Source organism: Rattus norvegicus, chromosome 6 (genome assembly GCF_036323735.1).
Source record: "Rattus norvegicus strain BN/NHsdMcwi chromosome 6, GRCr8, whole genome shotgun sequence".
Lineage (NCBI taxonomy): Eukaryota > Metazoa > Chordata > Mammalia > Rodentia > Muridae > Rattus > Rattus norvegicus.
Genome location: NC_086024.1, coordinates 20824490 through 20841365, shown reverse-complemented (window position 1 = coordinate 20841365; position 16876 = coordinate 20824490).

The following is a 16876-nucleotide window of genomic DNA, read 5'->3' as shown; positions in this document are numbered from 1 at the left end:
AACACACCATAGAGGTCTCATGGCATAGCATAGGAAGGAAGAACCATGGCCTTAATGGGATTTGCATATTCCTAAAGTCTGTCCTTCTTCTAATGGTGTTATTTGTGACTGGCATCACCTAGGGTAACCAGCATTTGGAAGCCAGAAGTAGAAGTTAGAGATCTTTTGTTCCTTGCACGAACATTTATCAAGCACTCACTAAACATCCGGCATAGGCACAGGTCTACTAAGATAAGTCCCTGGCCCCAAGAGAGAGGGGATTGCAAGCCAATAATGTGGTGAGAGCAGCTTCCCAGAAGTGCAGAGGGTACCCCGAAGGCCCAGAGGAAGGCGTGGCTAAGCCTCCTGGGGATGCTGGAACCATCTCTTTAACAACAAGACTTTTAAGTGGAGTCTCCAGAGCCTCTCTTGGCTGAGTATTAGGAGAAGGGGCTTTCCAAGTGAAAGGGGGAAGCAGAAGCTGTGGAACCCCTGCTCACTGGGAAACAAAGGGGGCTCCTCCAAGACTTGTGCCGGACACGGATCCTTAAGTCCAAGCAAAAGGATTGGAGGGCCAGAGAGGAGAGCCCTTTACAGAGCTGGGAGGTCAACGGGGACAAAGTCCAAGCCAGATGGCAAGAGTCAACAGACCAGAAGCAGGTAGAACAGCCACAAAGCTTCCTGATGGCTAGTGGCAGCCACTTATAAATAGACCGGTCAGTTTCCAAAGCGTGACGGCCTGAGCTCAACCCACGTGACAGAAGGAGAGAACTGACTCAGGTGGATGGCAGTTAGCACCCCAGTAACATCTGTATGGCTGCTGCACACATCAGCCTCATCACTTGGGCCCTCACTGGAGCTCACGGGGTTCACAGGTGGGTAAAGCCATTAGTGGTTTTCTTCCCTCAGCAGCCTGCACAACACCCTCCCCTACTGTGGAAACCAGCAAACAGGGAGGACGCTTCCTGGGGAGTACCAAGTTGATTTCTCTACATCCTCTGATCAAAGTTAGAAGCAATAATACATTACCATCAAGTTCTGGTGGGCAGCCAAGAGCACTGTCAATGGCCTATATTATTTTGTGGTTCTCTAGGATACCTTTGACCAAAAGGCAAGGTCTCCCACAGCTGGCACTGAGCGTTTTATTTGACAACTATGGCATCTGGGAGATGCATTATCCCCTGTGTAAGGTTACTCAACTTAAACTCATCTATTTATATTTGCAGGAAATACAAGACACGTGTATTTGTAGAAAGTCTATAAAATAGGGTTTTCATAGATTTTTTTCAAACGTCCTTAGTGCTAATTATTTCTCAACAACCCAGTCCACTACCTATCTTCACCCACCCCGTCTCCAACTCTACCCTCTCATTTCTCTCCTACCTTGAATCTCCCTTCCATTGTCCCCTTTTTCCGTAACATCACCTGTGACGTATAGTGTTCAAGCCTCAAAACTGATGCCTCTACGGCCTCACATGAAGTGTACATTTTTACTATTCAAAGAGAGAAATAGAAGGGATGGGGTATTTTCATCCTCAAGAAGAGGCCCCCAGCCTGCCTGTCCTCTTCTCCATCCTAAATCCCTCTAGTGCTGACACCCACAGCCATGATTCCTGCAGCAGCCCCTCCCCACATCTCAAGGCAGGCTGTGGTCCACAACACGTCTGCACTGCGGAGTGATGGGTGAGACCACCTCCAGTCTAGCAAGAACAACGTTGTAACTCTGAGGGAGAGAGCCCAGCTCTTCGTGATTGAACTCCATCAACCATTTCTAATTTGACTCTCCCTGGAAAATTCTCTGAGTCCTAAAGAGTCCGCCTTCAAGAGTCATCCAGGATCTTCTTTTATAGCTTCTTCTTCTTCAGGGAAAGCAAAGCAGTAAAATCACCTGTGACCTGGACTGGAGAGATAGCTCAGCCGTTAAAGGCTAGGCTCACAACTAAAATTACCTGTGGCCCTCTGGTCCAGAGCCTGTGTCAACACTGGCAAACTTCCCAGGCGTGGGCTCTCTTTTCCCTCTATAAGGACATAAGAGCCCTTCTGGTTCAAAATACAATCATACAGTACACACTGCTTTAAGATCTGATTTTTCTCTGCTTAGTGTTTTGTGAATTCTTCTCAAAATCTATTTTAAAAACAACTGCACCGTGTTTTTAAATCGTGTGTAGTGTTCTGAGATATGCCTGTGTTACCATCCCCCTCACCCCTACCCCCGAATTTCCGTGGGAAATGCAATGGTCCGGTGGTGGGTGGCGTCCTCTTCATGCACACATTGTTGGCTTCGGGATCAATTCCCAAGGTGGAGTTTCATGAGCCGGAAGTGCTCACTTTTAAGACTATGCTAGATAGCTTTCTGTGTGGGTTCAGTCTAATGCTTGTGTTATGTTAATTTATGTTAATTGAGTCCCCAAAATTGCATGAGAAGCTACATGTAAGATGCTGAGGGTCTCTGCCCCCAGTTGACTTTGATTGGTAAATAAAAGGGCAGAGTGGCCCCAGGAGATACACACACACACACACACACACACACACACACACACACTCACTGGGTCACACACACACACACACTCACTGGGTCACACACACACACACACTCACTGGGTCACACACACACACACACTGGGTCACACACACACACACACACTCACTGGGTCACACACACACACACTGGGTCACACACACACACACACTGGGTCACACACACACACACACACACTGGGTCACACACACACACACACACACACTGGGTCACACACACACACACACACTGGGTCACCCACACACACACACACTGGGTCACCCACACACACACACACTGGGTCACACACACACACACACTGGGTCACACACACACACACTGGGTCACACACACACACACACACACACACACACACACACACACTGGGTCTAGGGCAGCAAAGATGGAGTATAGATTTTAGTAAGTAATAACTCAGGATTATCGGAGAGGAGGTGTTAGCCACATTGAGGTTTGGGAGTGGCCCTGTCATTGAGCTGTTTAAGGCACATTGAAATAGAAGGCTGCATATGTGTCATTCATTCGGGAAGTCAGAACATCAGGGCAGGTAGCAAGGAGAGCTCTGCGGTTGCCGCGGGGTCCATTTGAGTGGAGGTTAATAGGCATCTGCAAGAGCTTTCCACCGCTGTGACAAAATGCCAGAGACAACAAACTTATGAAGAAAATTATTTATTTTGGATCCCTGTGGAGGGCTCTGGTCCATGAGGAGGTGAACCGACTGGTGTTGGGCCCTGAGGGGGAGCAGCACACAGTGAGAGCTTGTAATAGAGCAAACCCATCGCATCGTGGTCAGGAAGTCAAGGAGACAAACGGACTGGGTCTTAATATGTAGGTCAAGGACATGCCCCAGTGACCAGAAGAACGCCCACCAGTCCCCACCTCACGCCATCATTCCTCAAAAATGACAAGTGAGAGCTAAGCCTTTAACATGTGCGCCTTTGGGAAATTTTTAAGATGCAAAGTATAATAAATACTAAGGTAATTTCACCAAACATGGGGGGGGGTAATTTGATTGAGGGAGGTTACTGCCTATTGTTTAAGGATATGATCGTTTTTAGAGAACTAAATCAACACTAGTTTTTAAAAACTAACTAAACTAAGTGGGCGTGTGGCGATATATACCTATAATCCCGGCACTTGGGAGGCTGAAGCAAGAGGAACAAGAGTTCAAGGCTACTGGGCAGAGGTGGCCCACACCTTTAATCTGAGTGTTCAAGAAGCAAAAGCAGGTGGATCTCTGTGAGTTCAAGGCCAGCCTGGTCTACAGGACTAGTTCTAGGGCAGCTCTAAATAGAGCATCCTGGTCTTGAAAGCAAACAAACAGAGTTCAAGGATATCCTGAGTTATATAGCGAGGTTCCATCACAAAAACAAAAGGTTTATTATAACCTCCAGGTGGCAAAGATGTGGATATGTGAACCCACGATAGTGCACTAGATGCTGGGTCTGAAGAACCAGCTTCATGTGTCTCTGCGAATGGCTTTTCATCAAATCAGGGCAGAGTAACCCGCACGGTGGCTCTCAGCCCTGACTGCTCAGTAGAATCACCCAGGGAGCTTGGCAAGGCTCTCAAAGCTTGTACCCACTCTAGACCAACTGAATGAGAGTCTTAGAAGGAGGAGCCTTCCTGGCATTGGCAGGGATCTATCCTGCAACAGGAGGAGGAAGAAAAAAAAATCCTCCAACATGGCAGATAACTGAGAAAGAAAAGGGGTCATGCTGCCTCCCCCTAATTACCATGCAGAACCCAGCACAGTGGGAAATAGAAACCCCAGCAACAGGGGACCCATAAGGGCTTATGGCTGGATTTCATGGCATTTACCCTGAAACAGTCAATTTAATGCCCTTCAAAGCAGGGTGTTCTCATCTGGTCCCAAAGGGCCCGGCTTTCACGAAAACATTTGTTTCATCGCCCCTATGTGGAAACCAGGACAACAGACAGCGGGATAACGGATTGTATCTGCCCAAGTCAGAGCCACTTTTATTTACAAGACACCAGATTCCTAACTGAGTGCAGAGATAGGCTGATAACGATTTATTTCAAATGGAAATGAAGACATTCCAGGTCCTACCTTTCCTGATTCCCATAGGACAAGGGCTCACACCTAACTGAAACGTATTACGTGGCCTTTGACAAAACTGCTTACAGGGGCTGCAGGAGGCTTGTATCTTTGATGACGGAGCATTGGAGAATCTCCCCGCGCCCAACAGGAAAGGCCTGAAATCACAGCAGGGAAGGTTCCCAGGAGCATCCCTTGCTGTCAGAACAGCCTGCGAAATACAAGAGCAGCAGTGTCTGTGTTTATATTTATTTTTTATTTATTTATTTATTTATTTTGCAAAATGAATGTTGACACCTCAATGATAGATCCCTACATGCGCTCTCAAATGGGCAGTGTGATATTGTGTAAAGTAAATGCAGTGTGTGCGGGCCATTCATTCCTGAAAAAAAATCTACAGGAACCTGAAACAGACCCAACCACCCCCAACCCCCAGCTCACCAGCGTGAAGTCTTGAGTCTCTCATCACTCCCAGGTGGCCGGCTGCCAGCACTGCTTCTGGCAAGACTGGCTGGCAAAAAGTCCTTAGCCTTGTGGGAAAGGAAGGAAGGAGAAGGAACCCCAAAGAAGAGCACAAGAGGCCGAGGGACCAGTAGTCCTGTCCCTCACCTTTGAAGAGAGAGCCTGGTATAACTCCCCTTATCCAAAGTTGGGATGTATCGTGGTACTTGGAGGAGCATCAGAAATACGAAATGGATCTTAGAGATCTAGTTCAGAGCTGCTCATAGACAGCGGAACAAAAGGATTGCCAAACACAGGAAAGGAAACAGGGGACCCCTTAGGTTTGCAAGCCCAACTACAGTCCTCACGTGTAGCTTCCCTGCGAACTTTCAGAATAAGCCGGGCCCATCCCCGCCCTCAGAAAGGCTAGGCAAACTGGCCTGAGGAGTTTTGCATTCTGCAAGACTTGACTCAGTCCATTTCACTTCCATGATATTTCCAGTCCTTTCCGAGGTGGGGCTGGGGCTGTGAAAATGAGTCAACAGGTTTCTCAGCGGGAAGCTGTTGCTATCTGAAGGAGTAGCATTCCAAGAGCTCATTACAGCAGCAGAGGAAGAGAAGCGCACAATAGCTGACTCTGAGTGGGAAGGTCGAGGGGGCATCCTAGAGTCCGTGCTTAAAGGATGAGCGGGGACTGCCGAAAAGACGGAAGGCTTTGGAAGGAGACAGAAGAGCATCTGCAAAGACATGAAGCCAGATGACGTGTCCGGATCTGGAGTACCCAGCGGAGGCGTGAAGACAGGGGTAGGGCCGCGCAAAGCCACTGGAGGGTTCCCGGTGACTCCTGACCACAACTGTTAGGACCAATGTTGGGGTTTAAATCTCAGTCCGACAAAGCACATCAAGCCAACATAATTCCACGTGGAGAGGTTTAATGAGAAAAGAAGAGTAGAAGAAGAGAGGAAAGGCCGGCCATGGGCATGTGGTGGGAAGGGGGGGCATGGAGAGAGAAGGGACAGGGAAAAGAGGGCACGAAGAGAGGAAAAGCAAGAGAGAGCAAGAGGGGAGAGGAGGGGGCAAGCAGCCTCCTTTATAGTCCTGCACAGCTGGCTGTTGCCAGGCAACTGTGGGGCGGAGCATACCTGGCTGTTTCCAGGAAGCTGTGGGGGTGGAGCTTAGAATACCACTAACAACACCTGAGGGAAACAACTAGAAGAAAAGATTTATTTGTTCTCACGGTTTCACAGAGCTTCAGTCCATCCTGGTGAGAACGAACGCACAGCAGGCACACGGCAGGACTGGGCAGCAAGGCTGTTCACATCACAGGGAATCAGGAAGCAGAGACGGTCAGAAACCAGGGGCCGGATACAGTCTTCAAAGGCCCAACCCCAGGGCTTACTTCCACCAATTAAAACCCGCCTCCTAAAGGCTCCACTGCCTCCCAAAATAGTGCTGCTAGCTCCGGACCAAGCACTCAAAACATGACGTTTCAGATTCAAACCAACCGCTGAGAAATGCTATGGGGAAATGCCAAAGTAAAGCCTGTAATTGAGGAAAATAGCCCTAATGGTGGTGTGAATGAATAATACGGGGAAGGGAAGAGGCAGGGGGTAAGGAAAGCCCCTGATTAGGGGAAGTAAGACAGATGAGAAGCTGGGCCAGAGGAAGCCTAGTGAGACGACTCGTGGACCGAGAGCAGAGGCCTAGCCAAATTCTCATCTTTTCCATTAGTTACGTCATTATATTTGGCAGGTGGGGTTAAGAGGGTCATGGGGTTGACTGGCCAAGGGGTGGGAAAGTCTGATATCAACCTCCCACTCTCTGGTCCCCTTCCTGTGTTCAGAACTGAACACATCCCACTTCTTTCAAAACGCAGGCTGCTTGCACACACACACACACGCACACACACACACACACACACACACACACACACGCGCGCGCGCGCGCGAGAGAGAGAGAGAGAGAGAGAGAGAGAGAGAGAGAGAGAGAGAGAGCACACGGATGCCCCCAGAGGACATTGATGGCCTGCTTTATCACTCCTCAGTTTTTCTTTGACACAGCTTCTGTCACTGAACCTGAAGCTAAGCTAGCAGCCAGCAAGCCCCCAACCATCTTCTTGTCTTCACTTCCCTCAGAGATGGGAAGCTTTTTACACAGGTTCTGGGACTTGAACTCAGGTCCTTACAATTAAGCACAAGCCCCCTTACCCACAGAGCCACCTCCTCAGTCTACAACTCGGGCTTTTTAATGAAGTTTAGAGGGAAGTGGGGCACATTTACCTTTGTGTTCTTATCCTACACCCTGAGAATAATAGCCCTCCTTCTCATCAGGGAAAGCAGCTCCCCTCACAGGACTCTAATGAAAGTTGCCTGGCTTGGGAAGATGGTCATGTCACTTGCAGACCTAGGTTGTGCCACCATGACACTTTCATTTTTCTCTGTCAGTATTTGGAAATTGTATTATGTGATTCTTATTTCTTGATTTACATCTGAAACTCCAACATGCCCCGTGAACGTCTGTCAAAATTCCCATCAGTGTTTCAGCACTTTAAAAAGGTAATCCCCTGTGAGGATTAAGATAGCAACTGCCACAGCTGACTGTGAGCTCCCAGACGACTTCAAAAGACAGGGCCATTGCCTTACTCTGTGTCCCATTTTAACAATACACAGACGTATTTAAAAAGCGTGTTTGCTGAATTAATGCAGGGGGCTGAACTTGTGAATATGACAGAAATGTTTGCCATGGTGATGGCAATGTTTTTGGGTACTGCAGCCCTGCCCTTGACACCGGGTGGTTAGAACCAACCACCCAACATCAGAACCAACCACCCAACATCAGAACCAACCATCCAGAAGCAGAACCAACCATCCAGCATCAGAATCAACCATCCAGCATCAGAGACAACCATCCAGCATCAGAACCAACCACCCAGCATCAGAGACAACCATCCAGCATCAGAACCAAACACCCAACATCAGAACCAACCATCCAGCATCAGAACCAACCATCCAGCATTAGAACCAACCATCCAGCATCAGAGACAACCATCCAGCATCAGAGACAACCATCCAGCATCAGAGACAACCATCCAGCATCAGAACCAACCATCCAGCATCAGAACCAACCACCCAGATCAGAATCAACCATCCAGCATCAGAGACAACCATCCAGCATCAGAGACAACCATCCAACATCAGAACCAACCACCCAGCATCAGAGACAACCATCCAGCATCAGAACCAACCATCCAACATCAGAACCAACCATCCAATGTCTGACTCTAGCTGTAGACTTTCCCTACGTAGCACAAAAACCTTACAGACTCCAGCTCTAGGCCATCCTGTGTCCACTCTAGGTCCACTATGGAACTTTCTCCAGAGCTGAGTTTTAGTTAGATCCCAGACCTCATCCAGCCTTTGCTCTCTTTTCTAGGGCATCACCCATGCTGCGCTTTGAAGATGAGACACCCCTGCATTGGCTCATGTTTTGAACACTTGGTCCCCAACTGATGGCACTGTTTTGGGGGTGTCGAAACCTTAAGGGAGAGAGCAGAGCTGGATAGGTGAGTCCCTGGGTGCTTGCCTTTCGAGGGTCTACCTGGTCCCAACCCCCACCCCTCTTCGTCTCCACATGAGAAGAGTAGCCTCTGCCACGTTTCCACCCCCACAGTGATCTGTCTCTCTGTAAGCCCAGAATCTATGAGGCCAAGGACTTTGGACTGAAGCCCCTGAAACCGTGATCTAAAATACATCCCCTCCCCCACCCTTGCTTACATCAAGTGTTTTTGTCATGAAGGATGAACAACTAACTCAAGGAGCACCTAACTTGATCGATCAAACAAAAGGCCCTTTTCCAACTCAGCTTGAAACCTCGTGTTTTTGTTTTTTGTTTTTCCTGGATGAACTTGGCTAATGTTAGCTAACCTCATTACATGCTTAGAGCTTCTCTTGGCCGTGGAACTCAAAAAAAGTAAGAAGTAAGAGGAAATAGCAAACCCCGGGTTCCTTTAGACTGTAGGGAAGAAAAGACTGACCATAAAATGTGACAGTGTCCCTTAGAGACAGCTTTAACTAAAAGTTCACAAGTCATTTGCACCCTCAGACTTTTCTGGGCCTCACTTCCTATTTCCACTGCCGTTGGGCGTCTGGGTATCGCCATAAGACAACAGGGGTAAATTCTTTCACAGCTGTTCTGGCACATCACTGAGGGGGGAGGAGTGGGTGCACACAAGGTCCCAGACAGCTACATCACCCCATACATTCTGTTTGCAGTTTTCAGTGTCCCCGTCTGTTGGCTTGTCCATGTGCCCAAAGTCTGCACCTGCAGTGTCTGTGACCTCCTCCTCCCTGCAGAAAGGGGTCAGAAATAACAACCGCACTAACATCAGACTGACAGTCTTGACCCACATTTCAAGGTTTCTAAGCCAATGCAGCTGAAGCTCGCTGGCCTGCAGCTGTGCCTTTAAGGGAACAACACGGGCAGCTGAGCTAATCTTCAGATGAACACATTGCAGGGCAGTTGTGGTCCCTGGGAGACTGGGAGGAGTTATTACGAAACCGTTTATACTTTCTCTAGCAGGAGCACTGGAGCAAATACTGACATCTTAAAGAACCATTCTACTTACACAAGGATACTAAACAGGCACTGCCCTCCCTTTTCTTTAAAGTTGACAACAGTCATCAGATCCCTTGTGCCTGGATCCAGGCACAGGACACTGTTCTGGGCAGTTCCAGAGACCAGCGACAGCCAGTGGGTTGTACTGTCTGTACCAGTTTGTTCTCCACTGCAACTGGGTTAGCAGTAGTGATGAATTAGGCCACCAAGTACTAATCCTAAGAAAACGAACGGCCTTAAACCTGGTTACAGATCTCACTTCTGGGGCTTGGGGGCTGGCTTGGTTAGGGAAGTGTTTGCTGTGCACACCTAATGGCCTGATAACCAGGACCACAAAATAAACTAGTTTGAGTGACAGACACCTGTAATTCCCACTGGGGAAGCAAAGACAGGAGAATCCCCAGGGTGGGCTGATCGGTCAGCCAGTTCTGTTTAGTCAGTGAGTTCCAGGTTCATTGTGGGACTTTGTCACAATGCATGCATACATACGCACATACATAGAATAAGTTGAGGACTGGGGAGATGGCTCAGCAGTTAAGAGCACTTACTGCTCTTGCAGAGGACTTGGGTTTGGTTTGGAGCATTGACACCGTAGTTCACAACCGTCCAGAGTTAACTAGTGAGTTCCAAGGACTCACTGCCTTCCTGTGAACTCTGAAGTTGTGGCCCTCAACACAAGCATGCAGACGAAACACTCATACAGTTAAAATAAGTACATCTAAGAATATTTTTAAATAAGAAGGAAAGCGCCTGACACAGATCTCTGGCCTCCACATGCTGTTCACACACACACACTCGCACACACACTGGCACACACATGCATACACACACACACTTCTCCCTTGTGTACTTACTAGCAATGTGATTCTGGAAAAGTGATTTGGTTATTCTGAGTCACAGTTATATATGTACTTATGTAATTTACATAATGATTAAATTATAGATCAGAATATAGTGGGTAGCACAATGCGTGGACCGCATTCCTTTGACAGCCATCTTGCCTACTGAAATCCCCTGTCCAGAGCCGTGCCTCCCTGAACACACCCCATCTCTTCTGACACCCCCCTCTGCTTTCCCCTCCACTTGGTACTTTGTTCTCTTTGGTTGACATTCTGCTGTTATCCCCAAAGTGTAAAGCTCACTTAGGTCATGAGTCATGATCCAAGAGTCAGCAGATGCCTTCTGTACAATGAATAATCAATAAATATCTGTGGACAGAAGTACGGACATGCACTCTCTCACAATTGCTCAAGGGCTTCTCTCTCTCTCTCTCTCTCTCTCCTTGTCTCTCTGTCTCTCTGTGTGTGTCTGTGTCTGTCTCTTCCTCTCTCTCTCTCTCTCTCTCTCTCTCTCTCTCTCTCTCTCTCTCTCTTCCTATCTTGCCCTCATTATGTAGCCCAGGCTAGTCTCAAGTTGACGATCCTTCTGCTTCTGTCTTCTGAATGCTGGGATTACAGACATGCTCTACCATTCTGGTTCATGGGCTTTTTTTCTACTGACTAATTGGATATGAGTTCTCATATTAGAATTATGATATGAGTTATGGGTATCAGAACTCAGGAAATATATAGTCCAAGGCTGGGGAGACATGAGCATGGTATTTACTAACAGTTTCTCCTGACCTGCCACCAGATTCTCTAGGGGTATTAAATGCAAATTCATAAGCTCATGCTGCTCCTCTCAAAAGCCTTTTAAGTCACAAAACTACCTCCACCCCAGGCCCAGCAATAATAAAGCTCAAGGCAAAGAAATTAAGAACTTTAGCTGAGAATATTAAATGAGTCTCTGGGATATAGTAAACCACAGGTACCTCCTTCTCCTGAATTTCTTCCTGACTTCCTGCCATAGGCTGAGTCGAACAAGCTGTGATAGGAAAGGTTTCTCTCGAATAATGAGAGAAGATACATTAGAAGCTGGTTCCCAGTCACTGCTGAGTGCTTTGGATGTGACCGTACGGTGGTTCGGACCGTGTCCCCAGGTATAGAACAGTGTAGGAGGTACAAGTCCTGAAAACGACAAAGGCCTATAATACAAAGTGTCAGAGATGCAAAGTCCCCAGGTATTAAAATGTGCAAATGACCCAGGGGCTACCTCTAGTGCCTTTGGTCTAGGGCACTCTGGGGAATGCCTGGTGTCCTTCTCTTGTCTGAGCTCTTAGGAGACACAGAGATAATGACCAAATGGAGGGAGACCAGTAGGTGAAGATTATCATACTCGGGTGATTTTACATTTTAAAAAGAGGAGGCCCAGCCTAGCCCGGCTCTTAGTGGCTCCCTGGGAATCCAGATCCCAGACAGAATTGGAAGGGGAGATTCGTTTGTATTTATCAGAGCCTTCCCCAGTGTGGTCAGCAGACTGATTGCATTGAGGAGCTCTTTCTTTCCTGAGGGTAGGCATCTGCCCTCAGCAAGGTCCTCGAGTCTGTAAACAAGACTTAGCCCACCCAGCAACACTGATGGCTGCTTGGCCTTGCCAACTTCAAGAACTATTTCCTCCAGGTAATCCTGCTCAGCTGCTCCCAGTCAGCGAGGGGGTCCAAGTCACCTTAGGAACATCTTAACTCACATATCATCAGAATATGAAGTCACAGGACCCAGACTTCTCTCTCTAAATATTTTACCCATAGTCTCTCCAGTTAGGCTTCTTTCTGACAAGACAGCCCTGTAAGGAGAGTCACCCTCTTAGTGTGGCTTTCTGGAGAAACACATCAACCCCGCACCACCCCACCACCACCTCAGCCCCCAACCCCCCACACCTCCCCATCCCCACCCCACCCCCCACCCCCCCACCCCATCCCCCCCCTCCCACTCCCGCCCTGGCCTCACTCCCTGTCTCTTTCTCCTCAGAGGTCACCTTTAACACAATGGATGTTATACCTAAGTGTTTACCCACCTCTTTCTACCAGACTCCAAGGTTTTAAAAGACAGGGACTGCAGAGTGGGGTGGGGGTCTGAGAGATAGCTCAGTCAGGAAAGTGTTTGCTCAAGTGTGGAGACTTAAAATTCAGTCCCTAAAACCCACATAAAAAAGCCGAGCACAACAGCACTTGTAAACCCCCCCCCCCCCGAGTGGGGGCGAGGGTGGGGTGGGGAGGCAGAGAGACAGATCCCTGGAGCTCACTAGCCAGCCAGTTTAACCTAGAATTAGCAGGTTCTAGGACAAATTAGAACACTCAAAAAAAAAAGTGTTCCCCGGTGAAGAGGAGCGAATCGGTTATCCAGCACCAAATGATCGGCCCTGAGACCAACACTACACAGACTCGGCAGGTTGTATTCATGTATTTAGAAAGAAATGTGTGTATACATCTATGTACAAAACAACTACTAGAGGAAGAAAAAAGGTCATGAGTTTGAAAGAGAGCAATGAGGGGTGCATGAAAGGGATTCGAGGGAGGGAGGGGGAATGATATAATTATGTTATGATCTCAAAAAAGTAAATAACTTAAAAAAATACACAAGGAATGGCATCCAAGGTTGAGAGAGAGATAGAAAGAAGAAGGAGAGGAGAGGAGGAGAGGGGACAGGAGGGGAGGAGAGGGCAGGGGAGTGGAGAGGAGAGGGGAGGAGAGGAGAGGAGGAGAGGGGAAATGATATAATTATGTTATGATCTCAAAAAACTAAATAACTCAGAAAAATACCTGAGGAATGGCATCCAAGGTTGAGAGAGAGATAGAAAGAAGAAGGAGAGGAGAGGAGGAGAGGGGACAGGAGGGGAGTAGAGGGCAGGGGAGTGGAGAGGAGAGGGGAGGAGAGGAGAGGAGGAGAGGGGAAATGATATAATTATGTTATGATCTCAAAAAACTAAATAACTCAGAAAAATACCTGAGGAATGGCATCCAAGGTTGAGAGACAGAGAGAAGATGGAGAAGAGGGGGAAGGGGAGAGAGGGGAGGAGAGGAGAGGAGAGGAGAAGAGAAGAGAAAAGAGAGAGGGGCAGTGAGATGACCAGCAAGCCAAAGCACTTGTCACCAAGCCTGACACCTGGGGTTAATCCTTTGGACCCACTTGGTACAAGGAGACAACTGACTGCTGCAGGTTGTCCTGTGACTTTCACATGTGCACACATGAGTGTGTGTGTGCACTCGAGTGCGTACACACAAAATCAATCAATGGCAGGGATTTGGGTCCGTCTGAGTCTGGCACCAGGAACAACTGTGTACTTGGCCACCGTGCTTTTTAAATCAATGTGAAGTGCTTCACACTGGTGACAGCCTCCAAGCAGACTCTGGAAGTGGATGCTCAGCTCTGAGGGAGCTCAAGGTCCTCCACAGGAAGAGAGCAGCCACTCCTACCTAGGAAGAGTTGTGGTCTCTCCCCCATCACAGCCGGCTAAAACTGTGCCATCTGATTGGAGGGCTCCGAATGTCTGCTGATTTCCTTTCCTCTGTGGCTCTCACAGTTAAAATGCCCCACACCACATGGAAGGGGTCCTGGAGAGCCAGCTCTTTCTCCATCAGCCTGAGCTAGGAATGCAACCATTGGAGCCTGAGGAAGTGGGTGTAACCTGATGCCTTTGCATACATCCATACATTGACTCTCTCACCTATACTCAACAGAAGAGTCTAGAAGCTGTGTCCTGCTGAATCTGGCTCTGCTATTCCTGGCAGCAAGGGAGGCTGGGAAAGAAGGTATCCAACTTCTTTCGTGAGAAGAGTCCTCAAAGACTGAGTGGGGCATTCCCCTGATGCTGAACCACGGTAAGGCATGGTAATGTCAACCTCACAGATAGATTCAGGTGTCCTGGACAGATAGCCTCTGCTTTGCCCCTTGGCTTAACACTTCTCTACCTACTTCTCTTCTTTTTTCCCCCTAAAAGTTTTACTATACATATACCATACAATCTATCTATTTAAAGTGTATAATTCGGTGATTTTTTTTTTTACTATATTCAAAGTTGTACAACCACACTCTGACCAATTTCAGGATTTTTACTTTTAAACCACTCCAAAAAGAAATCCCAGACCCTTCCCTCGGTGCACCGACCACTAGTCTATTATCTGGCCCTATAGCTTTGCCTGTTCTTGACATTTTCAGATGTGATCTCAAGCACCATGTGGCCCTTTGTGTTGTTTTCAAGGTTCACGGAGACTGCAGTGCACGACGCTCATTCATTTCTTCTTACTCCCAATGTGTTCTGTAGTGTAGACACCGCTCATTCATTTCTTCTTACTCCCAATGTGTTCTGTAGTGTAGACACACTGTACTTTGTTTATCCACTCGCCCACCGATGGACATTTGGGTTGTTTCTACTCTGGGAATGTTATAATCACTGCTTTGAGCGTTTGTGGACAAGTTTTGTGCAGACATATGTTTTCGTTTCTCTTGGGAGGATTCCTGGGGGTGGAATTCTTGGATTATAAGGGAACTGCATTGCTAGAGTTTATGCGTGTAGTAATTATATGTTAACTCTATATTATAGAACTGCTGGACTCTTTCTTTCACTAACTTCTAAAGAATTTTTTTTTCCAAGACAAGGTTTCTTCGAGTAGCCCTGGCTGTCCTGAGCTCTCTCTGTAGACCAAGCTGGCCTCCAACTGAGATATCTGCCTGCTTCTGCCTCTAGTGCTGGGACTAAAGGGGTGGGCCACCTCCACCTGACTAAAAGAACACTCTTACAGTTCCCAGGACACAGACTTAGAGATTAACAAACTTGGCAAAAGTCACACAGGTAAGGGCAACCAAAGAGGTGTTCACACATCCAGCCCAGACATATTGTCCTTCTCTTCTCTTCCTATAGAGGTTATGTCCTTGTCTCTACTCTGTATCAGCTGCATCCTTGGGTACGCATCCCTGTTGGTCCTGTCCCCTCACAAGATTGCAAATCCCTGCAACTGCTGTGTGTGTGGTCCAGTCACTCTGTCCTCACTCTTCCTTCCGTCTCCCCTCACCCACTAATAGATAAATAAGGGGGTGAAGGGTGCCAACATTTTGTGACAAACACTGGTCTTGTCACAAACACCAAATGGCCACCCACCTCTTCAACCTCGCTGACAGAACCAGTCTGTTTATGTGACACAGAGGTGGCTCTGGGGATTGAGTGGGGACTGCTCTAAACCAGTCACAATAATCCACTTTCCTCTGAGTCTTGGTCTAGCAGTAGGCATATAACCCAATCTCGGGTAGTGAGATGCAAGAAAGAAAGTCAGCAGTCAGGCGGTGGTGGTGCATACAAAGGTCTGAGTTCAAATCCCCAGCACTCAGGTAAGAAAGCTGGGGTTGGCTGTGCCCACCTTTAACCCCAGAGCAGTAGACAGTGATGGCAGGAGTGTTGCTGGCTTGCCGGCCACCAGTCTAGCTCCAAGTTGAGTGAAAGATCCTGTCACAAGAGAACAGGATACAGAGTGATAGATAATTGCGCCCTCTTGGCTGCATACATGTGTGCATGCATGCGTGCATGCGTGCGTGTGTACATGTAATGCAAAGTTTTAAAACATTATTGAGCAAAGAGAGGGAGTGAGGCAAAAACCTTCTGTCCTGTCAAACAGTGAGTTCTATGAACACAGCATGGCTGCCACAAAGCTGCCCAGCTGGGAACTCTGAAGCAGGGCCTGCCATCTGGGTACAGAAAAGTGTGTGCCCCTCAGGGCTTCAGCACAGGACTGCTGACAGTCAGAGAACCAGGGCTCCTCCCCAACTACCCATGAGTCTCAGCAACTGTTCTTCAACCCTCTCTAGAGTTCACCTCTGGGCTTCTGTCACCCTAACTGTCTGATACAGTTCTCACCTCCTGCTGTCTCACACCCACCCTCACATCCCCCTGTCTCACACCCTCCCTCACATCCCCCTGTCTCACACCCACCCTCACACCTCCACCCTCACACCCACCCTCACACCCCCATATCTCATACACTCCCTGTCTTCTTCCACCTGCTCTTCCCCCAGCCTCATATTTCTTGGCCCTCCCTCTCAAGAAAATGTGTCTCTAAGGTAGACAACTGTGAACCTATGAGCTGCCTAACATATAATTAAGGAAAGAATAAACTTAGAATTATTTATATGTATAAAGGGAAAGTCACAAGAGAAACACAAGTAGCTAAGAGAACACATTGAAACATTTAGCCTCTTGAGCTTTCAAATATGTTTCAACCAATCAATTTCAAAGTCATTACATGTCTAATAATACGCTGACAAGGGTCCTGGGGACCAGGGACTTTTTGCCCTGTTGACAGAAACAAAATTGGATCATCTTTAGAAGGCAATCTGACCTTAAAAAATGTGCAAAGCCTTTGACCTAATTAATTCCATTTC